Source organism: Cygnus olor, chromosome 4 (genome assembly GCF_009769625.2).
Source record: "Cygnus olor isolate bCygOlo1 chromosome 4, bCygOlo1.pri.v2, whole genome shotgun sequence".
Taxonomy (NCBI): Eukaryota; Metazoa; Chordata; class Aves; order Anseriformes; family Anatidae; genus Cygnus; species Cygnus olor.
In genome coordinates, this window is record NC_049172.1 from 13,094,435 (window position 1) to 13,118,497 (window position 24,063).

At 42.5% G+C, this 24,063-nt stretch overlaps 1 protein-coding gene across 1 annotated transcript in view; it reads left to right on the plus strand.

The window, feature by feature from the left end:
- Positions 1-24,063, plus strand: part of ADGRL3 (adhesion G protein-coupled receptor L3) — a 525,203-nt gene that overhangs the window by 94,628 nt on the left and 406,512 nt on the right. The window contains 1 exon segment of the mRNA XM_040555050.1: positions 5,536-5,601. The gene's annotated coding sequence lies outside the window, so the exon portion shown is untranslated.

Sequence of the window (24,063 nt, forward strand, 5' to 3'; positions counted from 1 at the left end):
CAGATAACAGATTTGAAAGCTATTAGGCATATGAACAAGAAGAAAATGGAGACAAAAGGCAAAAAACTGCTGAAGGGAAAATCCTACTGAAAGCCCACAAAGCATTTTCAAGCTTGCAGAAATGACCTGCTCCGTTCCTGTTACACAGAAGTGTTAAAATGAGAGCAGACGACCCCTCTACCCCAAATCATTCATCTGTTATGTCTGTGATGTATTTAGACTGAATCCTTTCCCAGATGCTGCGGATCTGTCGGTTCCAGTGGAAATTAATGGGATTTTACCATTTGCTTTGAGGCAAAGAGGACTGGACTTTCTCTTGCTGTCTTTGGCAGGAAGGAGAGAAGAGCTTTCCTGTCTGCTCACTTTAAATATTGCATCTTTTTAAGCCTTTTTGCCAGATAGGCTAATTTGTGTTACTGCAATATACCATGTTAGAAAATTACAGAGGTTAATGTACAGCACTGTGATACACAACCATAATGGTAGACTCTAATGTTTTTTAAATGGTAAACTGAACGAATTCATAATACGAGTTGCCCTGAATTGCCTGTAATTCTTGCCAAAGATTAGTTTAGCATTGCTTTTAATATTTTATGTGCTAAAGTTGTTTACAAAGACTAAAAGCTTCCCTCACTTTGCACACTAGTACTTTGTCCTTTCACAATACAAAGCGTAACAGAAGCACTCTCTTGCAGACTAATTGTATGGCAGGAAGTTTGACTAAATTGCAGTTACACTGTCTTTGAAAGATTTTTCTAGTAATCAGTGAAAACTATATAAGATTTATGGTGTCGTATCTCGTCTGGGTAGTTAGAAATCTAATCTTTCACAATATCACTAGTTGCATATTAATATTTTTAAGTATCTAAAACACAACTGAATAACATAGGAGGTTTTGACTTTAAATGTTACTGTAGAGATTTGACTGCCCATAATCCCATTAAAATAGAAGAGTACAAGATAAAATGATCCATTTGCAATTATAATTATGCATACCAAAATTGACCATTCCTTAAAGAATTGGAAATGCAAGATGGAGAAGGGCACTTGAGCAATCACTCTGTGTTGAAAGCATTGATGGAAGAATAAAAAGTTGAGGGGGGATCGATTTGTCAGTAATGTGCTTGAAACATATGGGAAGAATTTCTATGGAAGGTGAAAGGAAGTGCACGGCGGGAGAGGGGCAAAAGCTGGCACGTGGCACAGGCAAAGCAGGCTCCCTGTGGCTGTGTCCTGCTCTTGCATCCCTCTTGCTCCAACAGGTCAAGAGGATCCAAGCCTGTAGCATCCCATGTGACTATATTCTGCATGTCTTTGAGGTGTATTTGTCAGGTGAAAAACAGAGAGATGGCAGAGATGTCCTCCATCAGGTGGTACTCACACTTCTATTTTTAAGTGACAGCTTTGGTTTGTCACAAGTCAGGCACTCATCCACTTCTGTCGCATGGTGGATGTTTAGCTGGTCACGTTGTAGGGTTTTGTCATGTTGTAGGGTTGTGTTGACCGTTCCTCTTTTCATGATTCAGTGTTTGGGTGCCTTGTTGTCGAAGGACTGGGTACACGTCTGTCCTCTACTAAAATGTGTGTCTTGGGATGCTGAAGATACTGAGCAATGGGGGCAATAAGTACAGGCTGTTGTTTTAAAGCTGGTCGCTGCTTAGGTCCAAGAGGCTCTTGCAGAGGGAAAAAGGGCCTGGGGAAACAGCAGGTGTACTTTTGTATGGGACTGGACCATTACCAAGGCAAAGAGTTCTTTTGGCTCCAGTTTTGCACATGGGGACTGCATGTTTTGCCTAAACCTCCCTTACTATCTTACAATTGTGATGCCCACTTAAGGTAACTCTTACTGCCATGGCTAGCTTTGCGTGGAGAGCCACCACAAAAACACGTATTACAACAGAGAACAGCAAAGAACACTACGAACCACTTTACCTGCTCTTGACACTTGATAAATAAAGTGTATTAGTTGATCAGCTTTGTATGGGAGAGTCAGCATGGCCTCATGAATGGGGGTGTGGCTGAACAGCTGAGGAAATGGGCTTTGTTCTAGCTCCTCCAGTGGCCTGCTGTTTGACCTTGAGCAACTTTTTTATTTTGTCTCCATGCCTGTCTTTCTGCTATTCTTTGATTTCCTCATCTTGGAGGATGAGCTCTTCGGGAGAGAGATTTGTTTGCATTGTGTTCTGTGAACAATGAAGTCTGAGCCTAGCCAGCGCCTCTAGGGGCTTCTGTAACACAAATTATAATTGTTAGCTTTAATCACTTTCATCAAAAAAAAAAAAAAAAAAAAAAGCCTGGTAATGGAGGATGTCAGTGTGTGGGTTTTGGAAAGATCTGTAAGGGTGCATGTTAATTAAGCCACTGTAGGTAGAGAATTCGTGGTTTGGTTTCACAGGGCTGATGTAGAGACACTGGTGCCCAGGAGTGATGCCGTGCTGCTCCGTATGGGTTTTCAACCCCAAAAGCACTGCGCTGGGTGCTCACTGCTGTACTGGAACAGAGGCAGAACATCAATGGCTGGTCGGCCATTTGGCGTTGTGGTGAAGACAGCAGCTTGTGGGTGAGCCATCCCATCGTGATGGATTCTCCTCCCAGCCGTTGCTGTGGCTGAACAGACAGTGTTTATCATTCCTCTCCCTAATAGCTGCTTCTGTTTTGGCACAGGGGTGAAGCAATGCACTGGTTTGCAGATTAATTGCCCTTCTTTTGGCATCCAGAGAGGCAGAGCAGCATGCCCGTGTCCTGTTCAGGCGGATGCGTTACTCACCATAGCAGAAGATTCGGAAACATTTAGCCGCATGAACACCAGCAGTCACATTAGGAAGAGCAGGCTTTGTTGAAGTATGTATGCTACCCCTTTACGAGTAATCTCTGCAGGTAGAGCTCCAAATAACACGTGACAGAGCAAGAGGGAGACGATGATTTCCCCACTTCATCAGTATCTGAAGTGAAACCTCATGCCAGAGTGCACTTGTGGTTCAGAAATGTGACCCCGAGTCCATAGTCCAGGCTGAGTACAGCTGGGTGAGAAATGACAAATGCTTCCTGAGAAGAAGTGCTGTTGGTTTCAGAGCAGGTTGGTAGAGTGATTTGGAAAGCAGTGAAAGAAAATAAAAATGAGCTCCCACTGCACAGGGGGCAGGTGCTGTAAGGCTGTGGGTGTTAACAGGAGTCAGAGATAAAGCAACGTCTCCTCCTTTAAAGTGTTCATTCTATGTTTTAGGGCATCATCTAACGCTAAACCCCCGTAGTTCCTGCTCTGCACCCACTCCCAGTCAGTTCTGACTCTCTAGCAAGTATTTTGCAAAATCTTTGCTGTGCTGGAGTCTAGGTATCGTTCCCTTCTGTGATTAAAATAAGATCAAAAATTCCCCAAACCACATTTGAAATCTGCATAGAAATAGCATATGGCAGAGGCCAACTCAAGGTTATACACTTGACATTTGGGGAGGGAAAGCAAGAAAGATTTACCAGTCAGTACGCTCACATTATGATAAAATAAAGGTAAGTTGTGAGGAGAACATGCACTGAATCCTTAAAACAGCACAGCAGAGCCATAAACCACTGTATGTTGTGCTATCTCTAGCCCTTTATGATCTAAGCAGAAGCGAAACCCCGAGTATCATAAATGAAACAGAGATCTTGTCTTAATTTCATTTAAAAAGTCATTGCAAGGTAATGGGGTAACAGACATTAACTTGTTCAGTCTCTGCGAACCACCATTCCTGCTCTAAACAGCTGCCATCAAATTGCTTATTCTCCAACAGCTTCTCGGAGTCAGGTGGAGTTTCTGCAATAAAATATAAGTAGAGTAGTCTAAACAAATAGCACTTTTCCTAGAAATAAAGTATATGGATGCCCTCATGAGGTGTTGCCTGGTCTGCTCTGCAGTTGCAAAAACATTCTTCCTACTGAACCGGTATATATTTGATCAAAATCCAAGGCTGCAAACAGCTCACATCTGGGGACTTTTTCATTTGTACAATGAGAAATAATAGCCAGTCTTACCCTGAGTTTGCCTGTACATTTCTTAGATTGTCCACAACCTGTTTATTGCTTACAGAGGCAATTTTGCTGACGTACAGGCACGGAACAGTCTCTTTTTCTTCCCGAGCATCCATTCTTGCCTATTATAGAGAAATCACTCAAAAACTGGCACGCATGCTGGACTCTCAAGCATTGTTTTAAGTTTTAATTTACTTCTGACTTCCAAGGGTACTGCGTACAAGTGATTGCTCCTTTAGTAAGTAAATAAGATTAGTTATGCACTGGGGACCGATGCCTCAGCCGTATGAGCTCCTTCCTTTCCTACTCCCTGGGGATTGTCTGTTGAAGAATACGTAGAGCTGGGGTGAAATTTTCATTGGGGCATCAGAGATTAAAGACGACCATTCTAGATCGGCTGTGCTGTGAAACCACAGCCCTAGGGCTGCTGGTTTTTGTCTGCAGAGTTTTTACAGTATGGGATGAGCTGACTGTGGGGTAGGGAACTGGGGCCATGGCAATGGAAGGAGGAGGGGGAAAGCTGTCCTGCAGTCCATATCAGGAAAGGTTTTAGGGACCCACTGCCACACACGAGTCTATGGAAGCAACTGGACTCAACATGGGATCCTTCTGTTTTCAGGCTTTGCAGTTGCTGTTTGCCATTTTAACATACTTCTTCTAAATTGTATATCTTTTGTTGGAAACAAGATGTGGGGAGGTGAAGTCATTGCTATATCCCTTCCGTGGATTTTTTTATTTTCTAATTGCTTGAATGGGGCTGGGTAGCATCCCAGGGTCCTGCGCCATCCAGCTTGGCTCTGACAAAACTGATTCCCACTGAAGTTTCATTTGTAGCAACCCCAGCTAGGAGGAGCAAATTTTTATGTGCAATTGCTACTAGTAAACTCAGCACTTCCAGGAGGCTGACTTGGATCCACGCATTTCATGCTTTTATCAATTAACGTTACATTTAGCATCTAGCACTATGTGTAGAAGAAAATACTGAAGATATAAGGGGAGGAAATTTATGGTGTAACTGTTGAGGAACAGGAAATAGCATCCTTACAATTATAATTCATTTTATGTTATTTGCAAACCAGATGTTTCTTTAATATTCTGGCGCAGAAATCTCTAAAACCATATGATAAATCCTTAAGTATAAAAGTAGTTTATCCAGATCCTGTTGGTGACTGTCATGGTGTATATGTGCATATATGTGCACATATATTTGAAAGTTACCTGTATCTCTTTTTTTTTTTTTCTTTATTTTTCCTGTTGGCAATGATAGCTTCCACTGATTTTTCATCCAGCCTTTGATAGCTGCGTGCTATTACTGTCTTCCTATACAGAGATGCGCTGCATAAAGATTAAAATAAATTGTACAGGCTTTTGAAAATCAGATCTGTTGTCCAAAAACATTTGTTCCTTGCTGTATCCTCTGTCGCAGAGGACGTTTGTGTATTTCCGTAGAGCAGAAAGTTCATGAGCGACTAATAAGTCCTCAGAGGCAAGTATAAATGTTTTTTAATTATTTTTTCTCTTTGTTTCCAGAAATGCTGAATTCGGTACTCTGCAAAACTAGCGTATGGATTTTTAGCACCTGAAGAACAAGAAAAGGTAATTACTGCATCTCAAAGTCTACCTTTATTTGTTAGCCATGCTAAAATATTAAACCTCTCGACCCGATTATGTTGTGTGAGCCTATAGCATTGTCTCTGTATGTGTCTTTTGTGTATTTCAGTTTTCAGTTATGCATTCACAGTTGTTTCTTGAAAATATTCCTGTATGGAAAGGGAGCAGGGAAACAAAGGCAGCAAAGCATAAAAATGCTGAAGTAAAATGCTATGGAATAACATAGTGTGAATTTTTTTCAGTGCATGTAAATGTGAAACAGGTAAAAGAGAAAATCAAGGTTTAGGTGTGCCAATGGAAAATGCTGTGGAGCTCTTTATATTTGCAAGGGCACCTCAGACAGCCTTGTAGCACAGGGTGCAGGTATCGAAGGAGGCTCGGTTTTCAGCACTACAACAGCAGCCTCCCCATGTTTTGGTGACCAAGTCACTCGTGGGGTGGTGCACCCTGCTCTGGGGGTCGTGAGGCCTTCTGCTGCCTGTGAGCCTGCCTCCTTCAGTCAGGTCCTCTGATCCTCTTGGGTCGTGACATTTTGCTTGGGTATTGCAGCTCGACAGGGCTGTTGCTCAGTTGCTGGTGTTAAACAAAATACTGGTCATCAAACTTTCATGAGCCACTTTGCCAGGGGCTGCATCTTGAAAGAGTAGGCTCTGGAAAGCAGCAAGGAAAGTGGTGCAGCTTCGTTCAGCTACTGTCTCGTGTATTTTGTTCCACCTTCTTTCCAAGGCTGAGAGGCAAGCACCTCTGCAGGACCTAGTGTGTTTTTGCACTTTCCTTCTTTCTGGAGGCAAGTGACATACAAGTTGGGCAAGGAGGGCATGGCCATGTTGAAGAATCGTGGTCCTATTTCATCTAGTTCTTCCCTCCAGCTGTATAGAAGTCATTACTTCAAAGTGAGGAGAGATGCCTACATGCAGATGCCACAGTATGGAGAGCAAAAGGAAATATATAATGTGAAGTCTGTACACTTAGATATAAAAAAGCTAGCACAGTGATATTTAAAAACACAGATGTGAAGTGGTACGGAGAGCACAAACAGGGAATGTTGTGGGGGTCAGGAAGGCTTCCGTATGCACCCCTAACTTATGAGTGCATAGCTTCTTATGAGACACTTAATTTCATTGTTTTGGTTTGAAAAATGCATGTGAGTGACATCTTGTGTTCAGTATGTCTGCAATGCTGTACTGGTCACAGACTCACAGAATGGCTGAGGTTGGAAGGGACCTCTGAAGATCATCTGGTCCAACCCCCCTGCCGAGCAGGATCACCTAGAGCACATTGCACAGGATGGCATCCAGGTGGGTTTTGAATATCTCCAGAGAAGGAGACTCCACAACCTCTTTGGGCAGGCTGTCCCAGTGCTCTGTCACTCTCCCAGTAAAGAAGTGCCCTCTCAAATAATTAGCACATGCATTTTAGAGGCAGTATGTAAACAAAGATGGCAAGCACAAACAAATCATGTAAGTGGACCGATGCCACCTTCATGTATCAGTATTACAGTTCTTTGAAAGCCCATTTTCCTGCACAGCAAATGGAAGTGTCATCTCGGTTCTCAGCAAATATGTTGAAACACAATAAAAGGGCTTACATTTGCAACTTGCTCTCATTCTTGTGTATGTTTTGTAGTGGACTGCATTCATCAGTTTAGTAGGAAATTATGACAGGAGAGGAAAAATATGAGATTGAAGGAGAAGCTCTAGAATCAAATAAACATTTGAACAGAATGCATTAAGTTTTTACAAACCACACTCCCCTGTAGTGTTGTCTCACAGTGTTTTGAATTTCCTTCCATGTGATGATGAATGAGACTCTTTTGTTGGATACTCCCATTAGGATTTACAGTGTCACATAAAACTGTAAAGCGTTGTGTGACCATCCCCAGCTCTCTTCTCTGCCCTTGGACTGTTATAATGTGTATGGGAAGTGTACAATAACTGTCATGGGGACTCAAGCAATTCATTGCTCTGAGTATAAGGTTATTTTATCCATGTTAAAAAGAGAAACTCAAAAATCCAATTTCTTTTAAATCATAAATTTTAAAAAGGCAGTAATGGAAAGGTGTTTTGTACATTTTTTCCCCCTAGGTATCTTGCAGATTACAGTAACGTGCTATGTAGTGGCAAAGACAAGAACTATGCTGCACTGTGGAGTTCACTGGTATTTTGATTACTCGGTTCTCTTCTTTAAAAAAGTAAAAGTTTAGTCTTTTAAGTTATCCGAGCAATTTAAAATGATCTTAGGCAATCCAATCCTTTGTATTTATTTATGCTTTTGGTACAGTTTTAAGGAGATTTCTAAGAAATCTGTATTTCTTGTTGCAAGCAAGGAAAGAACTCAATATACCCCCAGATTCATCATGGCTAAGTGCTTTCAAAGGACTTGCAATGAAATTCCCTGTGCTTTAATGCAATGTGGCTCAAACAGGGGAATTATTCCCACTGGGTTTCTTAAAAGCTATAGGCATTGTTTTAAAGTTCAGACATAAACAATACTGTAAGTAGATAAGGTTTTGTGTGTTGCAAAGAAATGTCCACCCCTGTTGTTATGCATGATCAATATGTCATTTTCATCAGCTTCTCCTGTTCTCTGAGGTCAGGTCACACACAATTTTTTTAAGCCCACGAAATGGATCCCACAGAGACATTTAGCTCTGTCGACTGTACGAGCAGGGCAACCACTAGTTCCATAATTTCTCAAGACCTGGATTCAGCAGTGTCCTTTCGCTGGGTACAGTGTGTCACCAGGTTGCTGTGGCCAGGTTAGGTACGTGTCAGATGCTTGCACCATTTTCATCTTATTGAATAGATTCTAGCTTCTCCATGTGTGTGCTGTCTATCCCCTGGAAAAGCATTGCCTCATCTTCTGGGAGAGGTGACCTCCATGTGGGTATTCACCCCCACGAAGAAGGAGTTGAGGGCTTTTTGCAGATGGAGTCGACTTCATGCCACGTGAGGGTCTGCTCTTGTCTTGGCTCAGCTGTTAGCATCGGACCGAAATTCTAGAAATTGAGATTTTGCTTTTATTCTCTGCTTGCTCAGGCCAACGTAAGAGATCCCAAGGCTCAAGGGCATCAGTAGCGCTCTCTTCTTTTGTACTCCATGCCTTTTTTTCTTTTTTAACTGGCTGGCCATGACATTAAGATTTCTAATTAATTTAGAAACCACAGGCAGTTGAAGAGAGTGAGCAATGTAATAACTGGGCCATGGGGCAGAGTAAAAGCACATCAATTATTCAGGCAGTCGCTGCTGCTTATTCCCTTCCCGGAGCTGCGCTGGCTGTCAGTGTGTGTCAGCTATGCCGCTAATGCCCTTCAGAATTTACATGCATAAACAGTGGCCTTTTAAAATCTGCACGAGGGTAACTTCAGCATTTCCAACGATCGCTGCCAGCGCAGCAGGTGAAGCGTGCTGCCTGGTGAGCGGTCGGGGTCCCAGCCAGTATTTTGGGTGCATTGTTCAAAATGGGGATTTTGGCAGGCACATCCACCAGAAGCCTCTGCAGTGAAGTTATTCCTCAAAAAGGTGAGGGGCAGTCTGAGCCGCGGGAAGAAGGAAACAGACCTGCTTTAAAATGCAGATCGTGTCTGAGAGCGTTCTCTCTGAGCAAGTGAACAGCAGCATCTCTTTTAATGTATCATCCTCTCCTGCTATTCCTGTGAAATCCCCAAAGTGGAAGCAAGGAAGTCATGGATGCCACCTGGGCTGGACCCAGTGTGGTTCCTCTACAGGGACTACTGCCTGCTAACCAAAGGTGCTTCTTCCTCCACTGTCTCCTCCTTAGTGCTATGGCTATTTCACATCCTGTGCTTTGACTTAGCAGTGGGAAAGTTTGGAAATGAGGAAACTTTTCTTGCAAGGAAGAAATATATTTGTGGGACTACAGTGATCACCTTACTTGGGTGCACTGCAGAGTCTCATGTTAGCGATGCCACAGTGAGGAACTCTGATTTCCACATTGAACCCACGAGGGAACTGAAAACTGGGGACCCTGTAGGATTTTCTGCCGTGGACTACAAGCAGAGTACAGAGCCTCATTTTCCTGTCTGGCCAGCATGCTTCTGCCTACTGCCAGAGGCAGCCACCTTGCTTTTTAAAAAGTGGACTAATTTGTGAAGGCGATGATATAAAATGAGCCTTGCTAATTATGCGTTTTGCTGGCGAAATGACCAGCTTCAGTTTGGAAAATGCTGGCTGTAATTAACAGTGAAAGGCTTTATTCTCTGATCTGTGCAGCCATTTATGAATCACTTCTCCCCACGGAAACTTTTAAATCTGTCTCACTGGGGAGCCTGAGGAGGAACAGGTAAAATGGATTTGCTTTAATAGCTGTGGTTGTAACTTAAACACTTGAAATGATATTAAGAATCTTTCTCCATTAGCATTTCATGTTGATCCTGATGATATACCAGCCGAGGCTAAGACAGGATCAGCATTCATTAAGTGGAAGAAACTAAACTCCGTAGACAAATGCTCTGGCTAAATGGGGCCTTCATTGCACTGAGAACAAGAATGCAATTAGCTGAAATGTTTGTTTACAAAATCTAATTCCTGGGGAGTATCTTCTCAGATTGCCGCTTACATATCTTTGGTTAGTTTTGTTGCCAAGGCTTGCAGTTTGACAGCTTTTGTAAAGCTTGGCTGTGACACGTGTATAATGGATCAGTTAAGCATGCCATTAGAAACGTGGATAAGGCTGAAGAGCATGGGCTGTGCAGGCAGGTGGTTCAGGGAGGTGCCCCTCTGGTGCTCCCAGACGTAAACAAGAGCGCTCGGACTTGTGAAACCACTCCAACAAGGGGCACCGTGTACTTTTGCCTCATTTCCCTGGAAATGCAGCCTCTGTTGGGTTTAATCTTTGGCCTTTAGTGGGTGGGTCTGAACTGCCAGTTGCTCTTGTAGGCCAAAGACCACAGGCAGGATGGGTCTGAGTTCTGCATGTTAAGGTGGAAGTGACTGTGCTGAGAAAGAAAAAGGGATTTGCTGGAGCAAGGAGCCAGCAGCCTCGCTGGATTAGGAGCCTCTGGGATTTCCGCTGGACAGTGTGGTCCTGTTGGCAGTGACACCTCAGACACCAGACATTCTGCCTCCCCCCGTCTCTTCTCCTTGCCTCCCTGCCCCTGTGTGTTTGCTTCCTTCTTAGAGGACACCTTGCAGAAAGGCACTTTTATTTCTGAACTGATGGACAGTCCTGGCATAACAATTGTCAGATGTCTGTTTTATATGATATAGAGCTGCTGATGTGCCAGAATTTATTTGTACATACCCCTAGTGTATTTTGCAGTAATTAGGTGCCGTTCCTAGCAAAATAGCTGGTAGATGTTCTAGATATTAAATGAGTAGGCTGACAAAAAGCTCAGGTGGTGAAGTGCCCATGGTGAGAATTGATTAGTCTCTGCATAGCATTTGTGGAGTATAAGTATCAGATGTTCCAAGCATGTGTTGACACCAACAAAATATCAAGTATTGATTTTAAAGGATATAATAAAAACTGACTATTGTTGTCAGCATCCTCCTGTCTCCATCTCAAGACTAAACCAGGAAAATAAAAATAAATTCCAGGTGGGTCAGGATGCATCTTTCTGAGGGTACTGTCATGAAGAGCCTTGTACTGTTCTTGTACCAGCTGAGAAACTTGGGTAACCTCGGAAAGTGACTTAGCATATCTGAGATGTGAGTTGTGCACTTGGAAATCCTACTTCTCCTCTGGTCACAGAAGGAGCCAGCAGGAAGCACGTTCCCATCAGCCAAGCGCCACTATCCAGGTATTAGGTGGTTGGGATTTTTTAGTTTTTGTGTGTGTGTGTTTGGTTTGGTTTGGTTGCTTGTTGTTTTTTGTTTGTTAAATTCAGGCCAATAACATGGTTGAAAGGTTATATTTAGGTAAAGTAGGAGACAGGGGAAAACTATTGTAGGGAATTGAAAACACGGCTTGTGGTAGCCAGGTGAGAAAACTGATCTTGACAAGAATAAAATGGCTCATGCCGCCTTTAATATTGGTTATGTACGGTGGGAAGGGAGGGTGGGGACTTGGGTTTTTTACTCTGTGCCTTTGCTCAGGTGATGAAGTGCCCGCGGTGGGGTTTGCTTTGTCACCGGATAGCATTTGTAGTGTGAAGTATCATACATTTTGAGCATGTGTTGATACCAACAAAATATCAAGCATTAATTTTAAAGGCTGTAATAAAACATTACTTAGCACGCGAGAATACAGTATGGCAGTATTTATTAGCTCATTTACTTCTTGCTATGTGCAGTAGCTCTACTTTCTTTGCAGTTATTTCTTGTGGCTTCCTTTCAAATGAATAGGGTGTCTGGACTTATTCATCAGGTGACATCGGGCAAGTAAGCATTTCCTGGACACATTTGCTTCATGTGTCTGGTGGCAAACATTAAACAGTTACCAGAATAATACAATTTCCTCCCCATTTGCTGAATACAGGATATTAATGGAATAGTCAGTATAATCTGTTTGGCAATGGCTTATAGGCATGTTAAATGACGGGGAACAGACTAATGAAGACCATCCTATTGATGGATAAGGGTGACAATTTACGAACCCAGAGTAATTGAAATAAAACAAAGCTGCTTTTGCCTAATCTGCAGTGTGGCAGGCGACATGCAGGTTTTCAGTGGTATGTCCGTGCAGGGCCAGCGAGCTGCAGATCTCTGCAGGAGGTCCTGATGGGATGGGGCCGCTGCAGAGACCTGTTACCTCTTTGCAAGAAGAGAAGTCTTCAGGTCTTTCAGATATCCCAAGCATGACTTGTTGATGAGCTCACAGACAGTCTTTGAGGTGTGGAGGTCTTGCTGCCTACCCGCCCCGTGCAGTGCTCCCCTCCTTCAAGCAGTGAGAAGGGAATTGCAGAAGGTTCATGTAGGTTCAAGCCAGGCTGGGGGGAGGCAGGGGTATTTTGCAAGACAGAGACCTGACAGAGGCCCTGATGCAGCAGACAGTCTGAGTTCTGTGCAGAAATTTGCTGTGCTGGCACCAGATTTTCCTCCTGCTGGTAATATATTAAACCAAGGATGCATGGCCAGAGCTTCCACTTTAGTGCGGCCTTTGCTTGGGTGAGCGCTCCTTGCTTGAGGCTGCTCATGGTGTCCCTTGGGATTTGGTGCTAATGCAGCATTTAAAACGCCACTTTTTCAGCGTAAACACTGGAGATGACAAATGCTTTCTTTAATTTGCAAGAAGTGTTCCCGGTGTTATGTAAAAACATATGCCTGAGAGTCTATTCTCAAGATGGTACAGGGGTCTATTTCCTATGAAAGCTAATTGCACTATTAAGAGAAGACCCTGCTAACTTAATAGCATACATATATTTGTGTCATAAGCATATTTTTGCTGAGGTGATTGAAATCCTGAATGGCTGCAATTTTTATTTGAAGTGTATTGCTCTCCCCTGTCCCTTTCTCTCCTCTTCCCCATGTCAAAATGATTCTGGAAATACAAAATACTTAATCAGATAGAAGCACACAATTCGAATTGAAGACAGGCAGCATTTAACTGAGCTGTAGGGGAATTCATGGTGCTGATGACTTGAGGCTGATATTTTCCTGTGGGATATTGAGGAGGAAGTATCATTGCCAACAGGGCCGCATGCATTAAAGGTATTGAAAACATGGGGGAACAGTGAGCACTGTGGTAGAGGTGGTGCTCTTGTGGTGGACTTCCATTTTACCCTCCTCTGACATGACTTTGGCAGACACCCCAGCCATCACAGGGGTGGATCAAGTGTTTTATCTCTTGATAAAGAGATAAAGGCCCAGGGGAGAGCCTGGGCCTGGGCCTTCTACTCCTTCCCTCCTCTTTCTCCTCCAGCACTGAGGGAAGGACTCATCCTTTCCAGGCTGGCCTCCCACCTCCTTTTGGCATCCCACAATGCAGATTATCTTCATCTCCTCCTCACTTCCACAGACGGTTGCACTGCTATTAGGAGCTGGGCCTTGAGGTTTTGTAGCAGCATGATTTGAATTAAGTCTAATTTAGACCAAAGTTTTAAGAGCTATCTCCCCTCCTTCCCATGCAAAATAAATTGGAGAGTTTAAATGCACTGTGTCTGGCTTAGAGGCATTTTCCTGTGGTTTATTACTTTGTTTTTTATTGATGGGCTGTGTTTGCTCTCACATAAACCGATTAATTTGAAGTCGATGATTTGTTTCACAGAAGTTGTTTGCACGGGGATGAAGGCCGAATTAAGGATTTTTATGGGGTGGAAACTTTAGTTCCTACAGAATTCTTCAAGTCCTGTTTCCCCATCCTGCAAAGTTTGTAGAAACTCAGATAAAGTGGTCTTTGGCCAATGTATGAAGATGCAACCTGTCAAAGTAGCTGTAGGAAAAGCAGGTAGATATGCTAATTTACAGACAGCTTTTGAAAATTTCTGAATGTCCTGCTGAAGCAAAACGGAGCCTTTTTAAAGTGTAAGATGATCTGATTCTGATTCTTAATATCCAAAAATAAGAACAAAATGGAAAAAATCAATCCAATTATATTAAAATATGAAGGTATGCAAAGTACAGTAGCATTAGATATGTATTTTTTTCACTATAAATACACCTCCAAGGAATCATTCTATTTTTAAGATGAACTTAGTATTAAGATAATGCAAAAGAAGTCTATAATTTATAACTCCAATTGGAGGTGAAGAAATTTAACATGTCAGCTTCTCTATTCATTACCCCAGCAGTCAAGACTAACAGGCTGTTCCTTCACCTTCGGTGTCAATCATTTAGATAGACCAATTATGGATTCAGTTAAAAATATATACATCAAAATGGGAAAAATGCAGCAGAAGAAGGTCCAACATACTAATTAAAAAAAAAAAAAAAAAGGTATATTTAGTCCTACACTTGGAGCTTCATGGCCAATACTCTCCAACTATGACTCTGGTCATTGTGGAGGTGCCGTATGGACTACATTGAGAAGTGGTTTTTCAGTATTTGTGTGTTGGAAAAAAACTGGTGACAGCTGACAGTCACTCCTTGTACCATTTAGAAACCCTCATTGCTTGGTGGCCTAAAAACAAGAATTGGGAGGAGGAGAAAGATGAGGTCTTATGTCAGTATTTGGGCCATGGCTTTGCAGAGCCGTTCACAGATGCCGAAACATGAGCATTCTGGCTGGGTTGAGGTTACTATTAATTTTCAACAATAGTTTTAGGAGTTTTGAGCCTTCAGGTCTCTAGTACAGCCCTTCTTTAGCACTGAATTTAGAGGGTACTGTTTCCTCTTAAGATGTAGAATATAATTGCATTGACCTCTGTTCTGCCAGTACTAAATATTCAACATGCTCCAAAAAATCTGCAGAACTGGAAGTGGAAAATCAGATTCCTTATTGAGATGCATAAATAGTTGTGGGTTTAGTAATCTTGTTTTAAAGCAGCAGCATTCCTTTGGGGTAAGTTTATTATGACAAAATATACATGGCCAAACTTAAATATAGTTAACCTAATATGATCAGACTGATTTGGAGCAGAGGTAGGTCAACACTAAGTGCTTTTGAAAATCTCATCCAGGCTCTCTAGAGATTAAGGCTATGAGTGCAGAGCATCAGCCTAAGTCATGCTGAAGAGGCAGAAGGGATGTTTCTCAATGGAGAGAGGCTTCAGTAGGAAATTAAGAGTGCAAAACAGACTGGAGGGGTAAGAAAGAGCTGCACTCAGATGGGGAAGTATCAAGCTTTGCCCCAGGCATGAGTTGCTGGGGCTTGAAAGTTAAGCCATTTGTATGCATCCATAACACAGTGCTACCTGCAGTGTGTGTGTATGGGCAGACTTGCTAGTTTGGGATGGGAAGGGCATCTTCTCCTGTGTTTTGAGCAGAACTGCTACATGTAGGGAGTACAAATCAGACGCTTCAGGCTGCCAGCCTCAGGTTTATCTTTGATTTTGTCTTCTTTCTAAAGAAGGCTTGTTGCAAAGCCTGTGTCCTTGGGTTTTATAACATTCGCTGGAATCTCATACTATGGGAACTCATTTCCAGTGCACTTTTTTTTCCATTTTATTACTTAAAAGTGAAGTATTTTAGGTATTTGTGTGGGTAGAGTCTTGCTGTTGAACATGGGAAAAGGCTTGAGGGCTCTTTTCTCGAATCTCTATGAATAGCGCATGTGACTGAGTTAGCAAAGGAGTTGATAATGCAAGGTCTAGTGGAGACCATGGAAAGAGTATTAGCATCCTTTCCATGCACGGTTTTCTACTGAAATAATTGTGAAATAGTTGTGATAATTTAAAGTGACCTCTAAGGTTTGAATTTGGCACCTAGATCATGTGGACGTGATATGAGATTCGTCTGGATCCAAGGCAAGTAGCATCAGTCCATTTGCCATCAATGAGGTGATCCGTTCTGAATGCCTCACCCTCAGATGATCTTCATCATTAACACTTCATCCTGCAATAAAAAAAATGAGGTGCCTATTATAGAAATTTTTGTACAAAACAGTCTGTGGGGTCATTCATCTGTATAATTCATCTGTGAAATGGGCTCAGGGTTTCAGTAGGCAGCTATCCTACTTCCTCCTAGGAACTGGTTTGAGAAGGAGAGGAGGTGAACTCCCAGAGCTACAGGGTAAGGAGCAACCACCTTTCTGCTTTACCACCCAAACAGGAAGATAGAGTGGTACCATGTATTTTTGGGCCACTCCAAGCACAAGGCTATCTCACCTCACAGAAAAGCATCCCTGTGGCACAGCTTTCCCCACGGATACCCAGGCTTGCTTCACCAGGGCTGAAGTGATGTGTGGTCTGTCTATGCCCATGCCTGTCCTTCCAATACTTTGTTATATTGTTGGCAACTGCTATTAAAACATATAAAAATGCTTGTCCCGGTGTGCTGGGACATTGCACTGGACCCCAGTCCAGCCAGTTGTGCAGAGGACTTGCAGTGAGGTTTACCCTGGTACTATCTTAAAAAAAGTGACAGAAACAGTCAGATAAATCTGTCCTGTAAGGCTGGCAGTGGCTCTGAGCCTGGTCTCACTCACACTGGTGTTGTGGTGGTCCAGCACAGTAACTCCTGCTTCCAAAGGCCTGGCAATTAGGTGGGAATAGCGCACACCCTCCAGATGCAGCCCATTAACCCTCCTCTCCCCCCAACACACACACGCCAAAAACTTGATAGCAGTTAAGAGGGAATAAAAGGCAGTAGGCACGCACTGTGGATTTGCCATTCAGCACAACACCGTGCTGCCTTTATCACGTGTCTGTGCACAAACGCAGCCCTGTGGCCTCAAATTTGCCCGCTCTCTTTTCCTGTCGAGCTGAGGGAGCTGAAAGGTCTGATCTGGAGGTGCTCTGTCGTTCTGGAGAATCGGCACTTGGCCCACGTCCAGTGGGTGGAGGTGCTTCCCTGGTAAGCCGGGGCATCCCGGCATGAGATGCGTGCAGCCTGCTGGTGCTTTCTCTGTGCTCGGCGGCAGCTGTGTTATTTTAAGCCCCCAAAGGAAAGGCAGTCTTGCCAGTTTCCATAATATTTAAAGAGTCACTTTGTCTCTCCTTATAACTATTGTAGTTTTTTCAAGTGACAGACTGATTTGCCGATGAAACTTCCTCTTGAACCATGTGTTCGCAATTTTAAGTGTGGTTCCTGCTATTAAAAAAAATGTTGCATAAGCAGTAAGTTTAGCCCTTAAACTGCAATAGTGTGGTGCCTGTTGTAAAAGCACGTAGCTGCTTTATGTATAAAAGTGCATGAGTTGAAATCAACCCCTCCTGGGTTGATTTTTATGATCAACCATTGTATAGAAGAACACATACATGTCTTTAAGTGGCTCTACACTTATGGAGTCTTTTCCTTTGTGACTGACTTTTGCACATCCCTAATATTACATGGCGCCTGCAAAGGACTGGAAAGACATTTTGTCTACATGTATGTATCCCTGGGCTGGACCTGGTACCCATATATATGAAAAAAAAAAAAGAAAAAAAACACCTGCAAAAGCTCAAGTAGTCTACAGGCAGAGGATAGGAAAGAAAAAGAAGCAGCACGTTGAGTAAACAGCTGGGGCAGGCCAGTGTAAGAGCAGGATGGTTATGGTGAGCGTAATGTGCAAAGTCACAGAACATCAGCTGGCTAATCAGTGTCGAATGATTTGTAGGCATCACAGCAGAGGTGAGTTTTAAGGAGATTTGAAGGAGAATGGTACTGTGGCTCTGCGGATTTGTACTCTTCACCTGCAGAAACAGTGACTCTGAAAAGGCATGAAAGTTATTGCTACAATGCTGTTTTTCTATGTATTTTTTATATTTTTTTTCTTATGTATTTTTTCTTTCTTTTTGTCTTATTCTTTTTTGTTTGCATTCTCTTCAGAACCTGTCTAATAAGACAGGGTGATTGTGGGTCTAGATGCCATGCTGTAAATGCCAGTTTTTAAACCAGCTGAGAATCTGGCCTGATATTTAGCACTCGCATAGTACTTTCATCTTCAAGTCCTGTGCAAACATTAATTAATTCTGCTGGGGAGCTCACAAGAAAGCGGTGTTGGAATAGTTATGCAGACTGCAAAGCAGGGAGAGATGGCAAGGACAATATTTCTGGGCTTGTGAGGTCTGTACTTACATACATAATTCTGCAAAGGGCTCCACAACAAGTGGTTTCATGGGAGCAAAACCTACCTTAAGATGCCTGTTTTTTCCACCAAGTGGGTACTCGGTGCTTCCAAAGGAAGAGGGTATATCGCCACTGCTGCTGCCCTGCTTCAGAGACAGAGTGACCTGGGATTTCTGTGCCTGCAACCACCTCTTCAGATGGATTCAGGCTTGTAGAGGCAGTAACCTCAGCAGCCAGGCAAGTTCTCTGCAGTTCCTAGGTGCTGAGATAAAGGATGCGCAGAAGCCAAAGGTGCAGTTGCGTGCTTTTCACGTGGAAAAATCTCACAAATGTATTAGATGTTTTCTGCACATGCAGACTTGGAGATGGACAGCTGCTAGGCTCACTACTTGTGGCTCTTTGCATATGCAAAAATATTTTGCCCATGCAGATGTTGACCTTGTTATGAGTGAAAAGGCAGCAGGGGCAGTTTGTGATGTTACTGCATGAAGTAATTTCTTTCATGGAACAGCTGGCAAAATGGACTGTGCAGAAACACTTAATTTGTTCTTATCAGGGCCGTGCAATCAGCCATGTTTACAGTGTGGGGCCTGTGAACCTGCATGGGAGAGGATGAGGAGCTCCTACCACTGAATCCACTCAACCAGTCATTGTATTGTTAAAAGGAACTTTTAATGATGACACCTACTGACGCCAAGTAATTAGTACCGAACCATGAAAATATAAGATTTGACTAATGCTGTATCAGTCAATTCCAGGTTGAAATGTGCATCTTGCTCGTAAGTTTTGTTTTCTTTCCAAGTCTTTCAAGACCCATGAAAAAGCTGATGCAGGGAGAAGGGCTTTGCTTGAGGCAACACTGAGCTGGTGCCTCAGACAGACAGGACGAGGGGCAGAGGCGAGGAGGGAGGTGGGCAATGCATTAGCAAGTTGCGCTTTTTGTTTTCCAAGTCTTGGCCGTACCCCAGCACTTGACCTGAGAAATTTGTTGGCAAACATGAGGGAGGAAAGGGCAAGAAGTTCCAGGAGACCCATGTAGGCTGATGCAGGCAGATCTGCTGCCCGACTGGAGCATGTTAGTTCATGGCCAGTATCGGGTGTGTTTCTACCCCTTTCAGAGAACTGCTTAGTTTTTTGGGGGGTCTTTTACTGTGTTTTTTCCTTACTGAGTTACATGGTTAACTCACAGCCTTTAAGAGTAAGGGCCATGGCAGGGCTGTGATGCAAAGATAGCCCTTTGCACGCAAAAGTTTCCATCTGCCAGGACTTATTTGAAAGAGGTGCTCTCCTGAAAAGCATTAGTAAACCCTAGCGATGAAACTACCAAGGGTTGGCCTTTGGAGTATTCAACCACAAACGAGAAAAGAGTTGTGAGTAGATTTCGTTGGAATTGCCCGTATATTTCCTCCCCTATATGCAATTTGTTGGTGTTACAAGGGTAAATAAGTCTTGGAGAGCTAATGGGTCATGAGGATGATCACAGGGCTGGAGCACCTACCTCTCCTATGAAGACAGGCTGAGGGAGTTGGGGTTGTTCTGCCCAAAGAAGAGAAGGCTCCAGGGAGACCTTACAGCAGCGTTCCAATACATAACGGGGTGTAGTGGGTTTATGTGGCAAGGTTTTGGTAGCAGGGAGCCATAGGGGTGGCTTCTGCGAGAAGAATCCAGAAGCTGCCCCATCTTAGATAAGGGCCTCGCCCCTGGACAGAGCTGGGCCAATAAGCAATGGTTTTTGTGCTCTGTGAGAGCAGATTTAAGAAAGGGGGAAAAAAAACTGCTGGGAACAGCAACTGGGAGAGTGAGGAGTGAGAACCAGCCCTGCAGCCCCCAAGGTGAGTGCAGCAGGAGGGCAGGAGGTGCTCCAGGCACGCAGCAGCAGTTCCCCTGCGGCCTGTGGAGAGGCCCCTGGTGGAGCAGGCTGTCCCCCTGCAGCCCATGGGTCCCCCATGGAGCAGATCTCCACGCTGCAGCCCGTGGAGGAGCCCCCGGTGGAGCAGGTGGATGTGGCCTGGAGGAGGCTGCGGCCCATGGAGAGCCCCCGCAGGAGCAGGCCCCGGGCCGGAGCTGCAGCCCGTGGAGAGGAGCCCACGCAGGTCCCTTACAACCCAAACCATCCTATGATTCTGTGAAAAGGAAGGCAGAAGAGAGTATGATGTCAGAAAATAGCACAACTGTAAAGAGATTTCGGTTGTTGGATGTCTGTTGTGGATTGGATGCAAATCTGTGCTTTGGTCTAAAAGCTGGAGGCAAGACTTGTCTTAATATTGAGTGGAAACAGGTCTTTGAACAAAAGGCAGATTCAGGTTGACAGAATGGGAGCTGGGTTTTGGCTTGACTTCGCTGACCTTGCTCAGATGGTGAGGTCTGGGGAAACTTTAAACTTCTTGCACAGCTAATTTAATAATGCAGTGGTGATTCTTTGAAGCTGTATAAATGCATTTAGAAAAAAAAAAAAAAACATATTTCTTTTAGCTTTGGGGAAATAGGTAGATAAAATGTTCCTGACTGCATGCAGATTTGCCTTCATTGAGATATGTAGTTACTTACTGACAGTTTTCTGAATTTATTTTTCAAGTTGGTAAGTTCAGGAGCAGAGGAAAGAGAGAGCACGACTGAGGCAGTTACATTTCCATCTTGTACAGTCTATGCATTTAAGATAGTGAAATTATGCCTAGAGCAGTGGTTCTCTTCTGTTGCACTGTTTAGATTTCCCACTCTTCCTTTAAGTTCAGCAGATTAACACACTCAGAAATATTTCTTCTCAAGCTCAACATACTGCCATGTCTAGGTTTGCATGAAAAGCGAGGCTGGATCTCTTGAGGCTTGCAAGCTGTAATCAGATATGTTTATATGAAATTTTAGTGTTCCATCATATCTTACCATCTCGGGAGTGAAAAAATAAACTTAATGAACCTAGATCAGACAGATTTGTGATGAAGTCCCAAAGAAGAGAGAAGATTTGCAAGTAGCTGTGATTTTGCTGTGTGATTTTAATTTTATGGGCCCCTGTTGTTCAACATTTTCTTCAGAGTAACTAAGAATTGCATTAAATATTAAACAAACGGTGTGATGATTCATAAAGAGGGTCATGAGCTCCATATGTGAGTGAGAAATTTAATCTCCAGCTGGTTTCACTAAAATCCATGTCATATGTCCAGGATCAGAGAACTCCAGTATCTTCGAATAATTAGTTAGTGATCAAACCAGAAGAAATTCCACTTAAACAATTTTCTCTCAGAAAAGACTGTTTCTTCAACACAAAATTGGTTGTTAAAACTCATCAATTTTAATGACGTTTTCTTTTGGGTGGAAATAAGACAAAAATAATTCAGAAAATGTCAGAATGCCTTCCTGATATTTGCAGAATTGATAATATTTTTAGTGTAAAGTGACTATCTTTAGAGTTGTGACTTACTGTGTTTTAATGGGAAAAGAGGACTATGAGGCTTTTCCTTTTCATCTAATGTAACTTATTTTAATTAACCTAAAATGAGTTTCTTTCTAGAATGTTGTTTCACCAAAAAGGAAAACTTGCTGGCTACACAAATGGCCACTGGTATGGGGTTTGTCCATGGAGCTTCTGTGTTGGCTTTTTTGACTAACATGGTGGTGAGAGATGGAAATTCTGCGTCTGGCCACTGGAAAATCATGTCAATGAGAAAGAAATTCGCATGAGGTGCTCTTGGGTAACCACAGCCCTGGAGGTTACATTTTGGCTCTGTTGCATCTTAACTTTGAGCTATAAAAGTACATATATATATATATTTTTATATATACTATATATATCTCCACTGCACTGGTGGAGATACCACCATCTCTCTGATGTCCCGTCCCAGGGCACCGAATGCTTAAAATAAGAGAAATGCATTGAATAAGTTGTGGGGGTGAAAAAATAATGTCCAATCAAAAAAAAAATTAATCTACTTAACTGGTGTTAAAAACATGCAATTAGGGAAGTATGCAAATCATTACACAAGCAGAAGTTTGGTATCTAATTGTAAATTAGATAGACAGCTGCAGGATATCGGTAGACATATGGCAGGAATGTAAATAGTTTGCTCGCACTTTAGTGACATCCTGGAAAGCTGTGTGTAAACTTTCTGAAGTGAAGAGAGAAAAGATGATTTACTGGAAAAAAGAGTTTTCAAGAGAAATAATCACTAATAAATAATCTGTGTCCCTCTGGAAGGGAAGGTTTTATTTTTGCACTCGATTAAAATGCAGCCTCTAATCAGACTGCATTTTCTCATTTGGCTGATGCGTACTGAGCAATCTCAAGAAGGCGCTGATTGCATTTTATTGCTGGAGCAGTTGCAGATCAGAGCTAGCTCCTCCATGGGACCTGCCTGCTGATTTCAGCATAACCTCACGGCAGGTGACTTGTGTCTACCAAGATTTAGGGAAGATGACAAAGGAGGGTAAACACTTGAGTAATTCAAGAGTGAGTGTCAGATTCCAGAATGTAAGTTCGTATGTCAGTGGCCAAAACTCTTCATTCTTCACTTTCTGAAATCTCTCACCAAATCGAATGCAAGACTTGCCTGCATACCAGCTGTAGAGGTTGCTGCTACATAGAGCGGCATTTAGAATAATATCATGGAATGCAGTACTGTGAGACGCTAATTCTGGATTATTTTGTAAGCTTGTCTAAAAAGTTAATGCTCTGATGTTAATAGTTCGCCATCACACATGTTGGTTTGCATAGGGTGATACTACTGAGGTCATACAAATTCACAGTCTAATGTTGGTTCTTGTATTATCAAAGTACAACCAGTGCACGAGATATGGCAAGAGTAAACATCAAATAGTGTGCTTGATTTCTGGGTGGGTATCTAGTGACTTACTTCTTAAATAATTCTTGTAAAAATTGCAGTGCGCCAAATTCTGGATCTACTGAGGTCAACGATAGCTATTACAATTTACATTATTGGGATCATGAATCTGCCTCAGAGACTGATTTCGGTCCCATAACTTGTTAATTGTAATTTTAGTCAAAAGGCCAGACTTAGTGGCTTGATGTAAATATGCATATATATATATATATATAAAGTATTTCTTGATTAACTTTCTTACCAAGATAATTTCTGAAGGATACAAAGAAGCTTTTTGTGGAGTGGAGCACTGAAAGAGTGAGGAAAATCAAAGAAATTCAGACATCAGTAATGTTTCAAAAGTACATTTCACAAAGGAGTTTTCCTTAACTATCCTTCAAAGATGACACGATGAAAAAATTGGTTATTAATCAATGATACTATGTCTCTGTTGGGTTCAAGAATATACATTTTTTAATGAAGATTAGCATTTGGTTCAGTCTACACAGAATTTCTAGGATTGTAAAACTTTAAGTAACCATAAATTACATAAAGTTCATAGAGGATTGATACAAAAACGTTTCAAGCGTTGTTCTTTTAGAGGTGAGCTTAGCCTGCATAGTCATAGAGTTGTGTCATTGGTATATCCTTACTAAATAATTGCAAACATATAGCACAAACCATTCCCTGGAATCAGCTGACATACAAATATACTAATAGGGTATTTTATTATAGTAGAGCTTGAGAATTGCAAACCCAATTTTCCATAGAAAAATTACTTTAATGTGATTTGAGTGCCATGATTTGGTTCATTTGAAATGCTGTAAGTCAAGCTGTTTGCTGATGTTCCTAGCAGGCCCCTGCATTTATTTATAAAGACCTAATTTATATTAGAAATTATGCCCAGTGCTTGTAAATAAGAAATTGGAAGTGTGTGTGTATTTAACCAGATAATTTTCCACTCATGAAGAATGAAGGAGAGGCTCTTATCAACGGTCACTGTTTTTTGAAAGATACTGCAAAGATGAGAGGAGATTGCTATTTTCTCCTTTATCACAGCGTGTTTCTGCTTTGGTTTGCAGCAAGTA